Source organism: Pavona decussata, unplaced genomic scaffold, assembly GCF_977016875.1.
Source record: "Pavona decussata unplaced genomic scaffold, jaPavDecu1.1 SCAFFOLD_101, whole genome shotgun sequence".
In the NCBI taxonomy this organism is placed as follows: Eukaryota; Metazoa; Cnidaria; class Anthozoa; order Scleractinia; family Agariciidae; genus Pavona; species Pavona decussata.
In genome coordinates this window covers 272,067-280,767 of record NW_028145516.1, presented here as the reverse complement: position 1 = coordinate 280,767, position 8,701 = coordinate 272,067, and the positions used below count along the sequence as shown (strand labels likewise).

Below are 8,701 nucleotides of genomic sequence, written 5' to 3'. Positions count from 1 at the left end.
TTATAGTGTTCGGGAATTTTCACTTTCAAGACTGGACTGTATTTCCACACTTTATTCCCAACAGTTCTACACTCTACGTTCGTCAACAATCTCTCTCTTACATTCTTTGTTCTATCTTATAAGTGCTCTATAACACATGTCTTTTGCTCTAGAATTACAGTCATTATCTCCTTTCGGAACTTACTAAGGTTTCTTTTCTGGAACAACTGTTGAATGTCCATTAATACACGATAAGAATCAAAGCAATTAAATGTCTCTTAAGTATACAGGAAACAAACAAAAATATATAGAGAGGATATTACATGGCCGCGCGGAGATACGAAATTTCTCTTCGAGTGTTGAAAAATATTTCACGAGTGAGCGCAGCGAACGAGTGAAATATTTTTCAACATGAGAAGAGAAATTTCGTATCTCCAAGTGACCATGTAATTTTCTTTTTATTATATAAAATCCTCACAATGCAGCAAAATATGCTCTGTTCTTTATTTCAAAAACTAAGGTTTGGAATTGAGTTTATAAGCTTACAGTCAGTTGTTTATTTGTATCAATCGTAAACCAGGCCGAGTTATGTCAATTCAAAGTAAGACTAAGCGAAAAGGCCACAAATAAAATCTATATAAATAGAAAACCGATAAATAGGTAGGTTCCTGGTATAAACTAATGGCATATTAAATTCTTGGTTTTTACATGACGTCATAAAAAACTGAAATTCATAACTAAACACAATTTTGGGTTTTTATCTTCATCCATCACATATAAGAAAATCTAAATTTCTATCAGCTTGCTTGTTTTCAGCAGGATAGCATTCTTTGTTTTGAAAATAGAGCAGTTTGAATTTTAGATTGTTGTGCAGTGCGTGACAGAAGGATTGCTGCTCTAAACATGTCACGTACATGAAAACATCGATTCGCCTCGTGTTTTTTTTTTAGGTCTGATCAGCTAACATGTAATAGAAGCATAAATGCCAATGTGTGAAAGTTCAGAAAGAAAGAAGAAAGGCTTTGAAATAGCCAAGGTAAACTCCAGATGTTTTTGCTGGTTTCCGGCCGCCATGTTGGTGCCCATCAGACGGGGCACCAACATGGCGTCCCATACTAAACTCTGTAATTTTCCGTGGTACATTTTCTCGAATAACTCGATTAGGAGATATCGCACAGCCCTGTGGCTTTCACACGTTTTTTTATGTATCACTGTTCTACAACATATCAATTTCTTGACTTTATCTATTGAATGGTTGAGGATTTTATTTTTTCACTTGCGTGACGATGTGTGAGGTGAAAGCTTACAGTAACAAGTAAATCTGAACATACCGTCCTAGCTTTCATCGCTGCTTTCAACTACCCTCACACAACTCGACGTCGTACGCAGTTTTCCTCCTTGTATTCGGATTTTCTTGTTCTTCTACGAATTCGATCAGTTTCTTATCTGTGATCTCGGCAAATCTGCTTGAACTTGTCTCCATTTTAGAATAAACTTAACTTCGACTCGCGAAAAGACCAACTCAAAAACTCCCAAAAGACCAAACGACAGCTAAACGGCGGAAACCCTTCGGAAAACAACAAGTGCTTGACAGCGCGCGAAAATACTGCGAGCTGATTGGTCAAAAATGATATCACACATGTGTGGATAAAAATGATATCGCCACTTGCGGGATAGCGTTTTTATTGATTTGCTATCACTCGGTATACCACTAAATTTTATATAATAAATATATATATGTGTACATGCAAGTCGCGTTACTTATCGCGATAATGTTTTCCGACATATTGATTGTATATAAACGATGTAGATTTTTTATGCGATGAGTCAAGCTGCGGCTTTGTCCCGCAGTGAACAGTGAAAGAGAAACTGAACACTTTCGAATAAAAAACCGCTTTGGCTTAAATTGCAGAATATCCTGTATTTCTAGTTCTTTAAATGATGTAAATTTTTTATGCAATGAGTCAAGCTGCGCCTTTGTCCCGCATTTGTGTCTGCAGAGGTTTTTAGAATAGCCTTAAAACAGCAGTGAACAGTAAAAGAAAAAAAGACACTGTCGAATGAAAAACCGCCGCTTTGGCTTAAACTGCAGAATACCCTGCCACTCGAACAGTCTACGTAGCCGGCTAACTGAGTCCTTATTTATATATATTTCTCTTTAAACAACCTTTACCGTGTTTCGGAGTTAAAAGAGCAGCTTACACTTGCTGATGGACATTGTCCGACTTAATTAATTCAATTTCAAATCATATTTTAATAGTTTCAATATTAAAGTTCTGTTTTTGTAGTAACTCAAGTCTGTGAAAACGGCACCATCACACCAGGGACACGAAACATGTATTGGCATGTTTATACACAAGCTTTATGAAAGATGACAGGAGCCGACAACGATTGTTCTCTAGGAGGGACATTTGACAGACAAATCCGACGATAAGGTAGGGCATTTGAACACCATTTTGGCCCGAGGGGGCGGAAATTTGAACGATCCAATCTACAAAAGTTCAAATGCCCGTAGTTTGCCCGGGGGGGATGTTGAAGTTTCGAGTTGATCGGCGCATTAACAACATTCTTAGTTAGTTTATTACACTCCTATAATAGCTTGCGGTAATCCCGGGAGGTTCTTAAGATAACAATCACAATTAATCCATAAAATAAAGTTAAAATTAATATTCGAAACCTAGCGGTGGACTGGACTTTGGATTGGAAAAGTGTAAGATGAAATCAAAGATGTAATATTTCGGTAGTATTTAAAATTTGCTTAGTTTTGGTGTTGATTACCACGAAAGGATCCCAGAACGCGGTGCGCACTTCTCGGCTGCTTCACCCGAAGCGTCATTACGTTCTGCGCGTGCCAGAATAGTTGACGATGCAGGAAAAAAGGAAAATTAGTGGTAACCACGCATTTATCAGAGAAAATAAAGCTTAAATTAAAAAAAAATGCATACACTGTTACGTATTTTTAAGCTTTGTAGAGTTATTTTTTCCTAATCGCCCTGAAAATTCATAGTTACATTTTTTTTTTCAATTTCAATAGCTCTTTTTTAAGATCTGCTTTTCACGTCATTAACTGGAATCTCTTACCCAGAGTCTTCTTCCCCTTGACTTGAGGCGCCAGATTGTCTTAAACTACCAAAATTTCTTTATTTTAGGAGGCACCTGTTTCAGGAAGGAAATCTTCCTGACCTCGTAAGCACAGGGTTTTCGACCCATACAAAAATAAATACCAAAAAAAGTGTAAAAGATGGTTTTTAAAGAAACACAGACGTTTCGGGTATATAACCCTTCTTCCGCGTGGAAAAAACCGTTGAATTACGTTACCGGACACACGCGAGCATATGAATAGTAGCGCGCATGCATTAAAAGTTGCAATTCAAATATAGCTAAAATTGACGTTAAGTCTATCCGGCTGAACAGTTCCAACTTGGAAATTCAAACTCATTTCACGCTGCTTGCTGGCGCTAAGGTTTGTCCCATTGCATAACTGCATACCCCGCACCCGGATATCTGAAATACTGTGATCCGTGGTGGAGTTGAAATATTGGGCCACAGGGAACTCAGGAGTGTTGTTGAGGATACTACGTAAGTGTTCGCTAAAACGACTCCTGAGGCTCCGCCCGGTTTCACCAACGTAAAGAACGGTAGGGCACTATTATCAAGCGATACCCTTCGATCGATAACTTGTCCTCTCAATTGTCTGTACATGCGCAGAAAGAACTGATTGTGCTGTTATGTGCGCACGATTGAAAATTATCCAATTACCATGCAGTCATAAAGAGATTAAGTCAAGTCCAAGCAACAACCGTGGACGATAATCCTGCTGGTATACGTTGGATCAATTGTTGATCTGATCGGCTTAACAAATACAAATGATAAAAGAAGCAGAGACCGATACAACGTAGAATTACGGTTTAAAGGTTACTATATTTCGGCTGGCCAAACCAGCCTTCTTCAGGTATAATGAAAATTTAAATTGGGACATACGCTTATATAGCTGACAAATATTTGCGCAATAGCGGAACTACGTTAAACTAAATTGATTGACAGTATAAAATATGGAGCAAATGAAATAATAATAACAAAGAATAAAAAATTTTTGCCAGAAAGCTGTTGATGGGCTCCAGCTCTTACAGCTTTGGGAAGTAAACTTGCGCACTTTCTTTCATGTATAAACAAAACTAGCGCTGTTTTTCAGAGACATCCAGCTTCAACCACAAATGATACATACGACTTGTTGCTTGGCGACGAAAAATCTCTTTCTTCCCTGGCATTCGAATGGGATGTTTCGAAAACGAAGACCCCAAAAGAAGACCGAAGACCTAAGACCCCCTGATCGAAAACGAAACCCCCTCATCGAAAACGAAGACCCCCTGATCGAGAACGAAGACCCCCTGATCGAAAACGAAGACCCCCTGATCGAAAATGAAGACCCCCTCGTCGAAAACGAAGACCCCCTAATGGCGTTTAAATTACCAAGAGAGTTGCTCGCCACGTGTACCAACCTACATAATAACATTACAACGACAATCCTTTCATTTTCCGCATTCTTCTCTACCTCTATTCAAAGTATTGCCCTCAACAGTCTCTACCTGCACTTCGTTTTGGATCTGATACAATTCAGCCGTCTCTATGTTCCAGAAACATTGGTGTCGTTTTTGATAGTACTATGTCGATGCTCCCTCATGTTAATTCTGTTTGTAAATCTGCCTTCTATCATCTTCGAAACATCTCCCGTATAAGAAAATTGCTATCCACTAAAACCACTGAGACTCTAGTCCACGCTTTTGTAACCTCCAAGCTGGATCACTGTAACTCTCTTTTATACAATGTTCCGAAATATGTTATTAAAAACCTTCAGTCAGTACAGAACGCCGCGGCTCGACTGATCACAGGCTCTCGCAAGTATGACCACATAACCCCTATTTTATTCGACCTCCACTGGCTTCCAGTTTCCGAGCGAATTAAATTCAAAATAATTCTGCTCACCCACAAAGCTCTTCACCAACAGTCCCCCATCTACATACAAGACCTGATACGCCGCTACTCAACTTCAAGAACGCTCCGGTCGTCGTACGCATTTCGCCTGTGTCATGTCAACTATAATCTAAAGTCGTATGGTTCCAGAGCTTTTGCTGTTTCGGCCCCAGAACTATGGAACAAACTACCTGTCGACATCCGTTCTTGTGACAATTTATTATTATTATTATTATTATTATTATTATTATTATTATTATTATTATTATTATTATTATTATTATTATTATTATTCTTCCTGAAGAGGCAAAGAAGTGCAAAAGCTGCAATGTGGACTTCCGTCACCGCCAAAGACACCTCCCGTTTAATTTGGTTCTGGAGCACAAAGAAAGGTGGTATTTTCCCATAAATGGGGATTGGAAAACAAAGTTCCGTCAAACAAAGAAGGATCAAGATTTAATCACGCCAACCTTCAGAAATGTCTCAAACCCAGGTTTCTGTACATCTCGTGGCAGTATATACACATTCCAGAGGAAACGCTCCCAAGGCTGCACGAATCACACAAGGAACTTTTCAGGCGGGAGTTTCAAATGGACATATCATAGAGATTGAGAATTGATAAACAAAGGAGTAGCAAATGAGCTCTATTATATGACTCAACGGATGAACACTGAGAAATCGGACAAGGCATTTCGCCAATGTAATTCATTAATTTAACTTTAATGACAAAGCATTATGGACTCCTTGTCCTTTGGGCCTGCCTATATATGAAACATTGTTTGTATCTCACTGTTCCTCTCGTCACTGAAATTCACGATGAATACTTTAAGGAAAACCTGAGGACTAATAGCTTTAAAGTGTGTGAGCTTCATCGGCGTCTTTTTCACCATGATTTAATTAAGAGCTGTTCAAACAGTTAAAGGCGGACATTTCGCCAGATTAGACCTTCACTTTGTAGTGCTTGGAGGGTTTCATGTTCTTGTTGCGTTTGTTGTTGTTGTTTCCTAAGATTGTCACAGTAGTGAAGAACTGTCGATTTTGTGCGAATGGTACTTTTCAAAGCCACTGTTTAAATCTACTAGTAACTTTAATTGAATCTAACTATTGTATGTTGCACGTTCCATGCAGTTTTTGGCATTCAGTGACGCGCTTTCCATAAGTCTAGATGGATGTCATCGTCTCATTAGAAAGAGCTGAACAAAGGGTCACAACCTCCCGAATGTGTCAAATTTTTCCGTTTCAACTGGTTTGAACGGAGATCGCTGAAAGCGCCCCATTTGAAAATCATATGCATCTTAATGTTATTTTTGAAATTTAAGAATAATATCAAATTTAACGTAGTTTTGTTAGCAAAGGTTTATCACAATTTTACATTTTATATTACAGATAAAACTAAGACTTGATTGTCAGCAATTTCGTACCTTATATTAAACGAATCTGTTTATGTTTCTAGTTTGTACACTCTTGGCTTGCCTAATTACAACTCGTGTTGTAATTATTCCAAAACTACATTGCTCGTGTATTCGACCGTGTTGGATACAGTTGAGCTACGTGCATACCACAGCACAGACCGAATTGTTATACATTTTATGATCTTTTTTTACATAAACTTAATGTTTCAGCCTGAGGTATATTCTTCACATGTTCTTAACTTTTAGTCCCTTTTCAGTCTCAACGTTCTTATAAGAGAAAAAGAGTGTTACTTCAATGAAGGATCAAATTTTCTTTTTAACTAGAATTTGCCTTCTGAGGTATTTTCTCAGGGATGCGCGTTTTTCACCAATAGGACACCTTCCATGATGGTAGCATTACGATTTCTAAGGGGGGGGGGGGGGGGAAGCGCACTAAGAGACTTCTTTAACACAACTGTCTCGGCGGCGGGTTGGCCTGGTAACTTAGAATCGGCGGTAAAAACCTCGTGAATATCGTAAAGTGACATTCTGATTTCGAAAAAAAACACACACCTGGCAATTTCAATGGATTCGACATGGACATATCGAGCAGACAGGACGACATGTGCAGGGAAACAATTGGAAATTCGCACTACTAAAATACCTGAATTAATGTGGGTAACTTTCGTGAGTTCTAATTGGTCCATGGTTTCCAAGGTAATCGTTAACCAATGGAATCTCACGAAATTTACCAAACGATCCTAGAAATTTTTGTATATCGAACACGAGTATTGTCAACCCACTCCTTCCCCTCACAGGATTTGTAATGATACCTAATTTCCCCTAAATCGCAGTTTAATACAAATGCTGTCTTGTGTATGTCAATACTGACAAAGGCACTTGACAGAATTTGTCTTTAGGTCTTCCGCTAAACTCCACCGGGCAGAGGCGAAAGGGTCTTCGTTTCCGATCAAATCGATCAGGGGGTCTTCGTTTTCGTTCGGGGGGTCTTAGGTCTTCGGTCTTCGCTTTTGGGGTCTTCGATTTCCGCGAAACATCCACTCGAAGGAGTGCATGTGGTTTCAGCTACCATAATGAAAAGTTATTGCCTGTGTTCGAGTGACCCTGAAAAAAGTCATTGTAAGAAAATGAAAAGGAATCTCTTCAAAGATCAATAAATTATAAGTGACTGTTACATTTACTGTAGGTTTTTTGTCTGCTTTATTGACTCCCTTTTTGTGCACTTATGAAAAAGTTGCAAAGCTGGGGTGTTACTTCGGTAGGTGTATGTTATATGTTAGCGGGGTTGCAAATTTGTAGGTGATAAAGTGATAAAGGGGGATTTTTAGACTGCCATTATAGGCATCTCTCTAGCGATTACAAGTTTTGTGTATAAATATGTAGGTTTCAAACTATTATCTGTAGCAAAGTCAGCGACCAAACAGGTGACCAAAGGAATTCTAAACATGCGGTCCATTTTAAATCAGCCAATCGATGCTTCGGGCCCGTGCAACGATTGTAGAATATTGCAGTAAAAAAACAATGTAGTATAAAATTCAGAGGGGTAAATGAATAGCTCTAGTCAGTGCCAAAATTGTGCAGCGTAATTCGATGGTGTTGTTATATGGACGAATTTGGTATGCGCTGGAGGATTTCGGTTTGTTTACACTTTAATACACAGGGGACAGTAATAGATATGGTTTGGCTCTCCCATGGTTTACATAAGATCGCATGGCGAAGAAATTCCGCGAGGATCAAGACACACAGATAAACAGACAATAAGCTCTCTCAATTGAAAAATTTATTCAGACAGGCCTGTGTTCACCCTTGAAAAGCAAATACGTTCAGTTTTCGCCTCGAATGAAGCTACGTGATCCAAGCGCACCGCGAGTCACTAAAGAACAATTCCTCGACTCTATTTAATAAACTGAGTACGTTTTTCGAAAATTTCGCCAAAGCTATTTGAAATATGACAAATAGATCAATTTAACATAAGTAGGTAAAATTCAGATTCAAACCTGTAGTATTTTGTGGATTCCCAGGCGCACAGAAAAATTTCCGAGAACGTCCACAGCTCATGTGTTGATTTGCAGATCTTGCTTACGATCGCACATGTTTCGCCTTGACACTATCTCGAACAGGAATTTCTTCGCTATGAACTCACTGATTTTCTCTTTTTAAGCAGCCGAGTGTTCTTTAGAAGTTGTTCTTTTGATTTACGGTATTGAAAACCTGTGTTTTCCTTCCAAGGACCACAAACGGCCATCTTGAAAATCCACGCATGAGTACCTTGCGAGCAGAGGCCCTTCGATCTTCCTAGATAAGTCGGGAAGAGGAAGCGACCTCTTCCCGACTTATCT

At 39.0% G+C, this 8,701-nt stretch overlaps 1 long non-coding RNA gene across 1 annotated transcript in view; it reads right to left on the bottom strand.

The window, feature by feature from the left end:
- Window positions 1-8,701, bottom strand: part of LOC146472149 (uncharacterized) — a 31,759-nt gene that overhangs the window by 9,685 nt on the left and 13,373 nt on the right. The window lies entirely within an intron of this gene.